Below are 1,148 nucleotides of genomic sequence, written 5' to 3'. Positions count from 1 at the left end.
GTGCTTGGGTGGAATACTCGGTAGATGTCTGTTAAGTCCATTTGATATATGGTATTGTTTAATTCAGATGTCTCTCTGTTAACTCTCTGCCCTGTTGACCTATCTAATGGAGACAGTGGGGTATTAAAGTCCGCTACTATTAATGAGCTTGGATTAATCTGGGTCTTAAAAGTTGTGTAGTATTGTTTTTATGAAGTTGGGTGCACCAGAGTTTGGTGAATATATGTTCATGATTATAATATCTTCTTGATCCATTGTTCCTTTGATCAAAGTGAAGTTGCCCTCTTTGTCTCTTCTGATTTGTTTTAGTTTAAAGTCTATTTTGTCAGATATTAGAATTGCAACACCTGCTTTTTTCTTAGTACCATTTGCTTGGTATATTTTTTTCCATCCTTTCACTTTACGATCATGTCTGTCCTTGAAAGTGAGTTGAGTTTTATGCAGACAACAAAAAGATGGGCTTTGTTTCTTAATCCATTCACCTAGTCTGTGTCTTTTGACTGGGGAGTTCAGTTCATTAATATTTAAAGTTATTAGTGAAAGATGAGTATTGAATCCTATCATTTTTATTTCTGTTTACTTTCTTGATATAGCTGTACTTTTACATGGTTATACTTTCATTGAATTTCTTTCTGCAACCCCTTGGATATAGTCATTCCTTTCTTCAGCTCTTCGTATTGCTTCTAGAACTCTCTGAAGGTCTGGTTTTGTGGACAGAATTCCTTCAGCCTATTTATGTCATAGAAGATTTTTCTTTCCCTTTTGACTGTAATAGACATTTTGGCTGGCTATAATAATCTGGGTTGGCATCTGTGGTCATTTAAAACTGGGAATACTTTGGTCCAGGATCTTCTGGCTTTCATAGTTTGAATTGAAAAGTCAGCTGTAATTCTAATGGGTTTTCCGTTATATGTGACTTGTTGTGTCTCTTTTGCAGCTTTCAGAATTGTCTCTTTGTTTTGTATGTGTAGTGGTCTTACTATGATGTGCCATGGAGAGTTTCTTTTCTGGTCCTGTCTGTTTGCTTCTGTATGCTTCTTGTATTTGTATGGGCATGTCTTTAATTTTGGGAAATTTCTTCCATGATTCTGTTGAAGATCTGGTCCATGCCATTATCTTGGGATTCTTCTCCTTCCTGTATGCCTGAT

This window comes from Nannospalax galili, unplaced genomic scaffold (genome assembly GCF_000622305.1).
Source record: "Nannospalax galili isolate Female #2095 unplaced genomic scaffold, S.galili_v1.0 scaffold500, whole genome shotgun sequence".
NCBI classification, from domain to species: domain Eukaryota; kingdom Metazoa; phylum Chordata; class Mammalia; order Rodentia; family Spalacidae; genus Nannospalax; species Nannospalax galili.
This window is presented reverse-complemented; position numbering follows the sequence as displayed.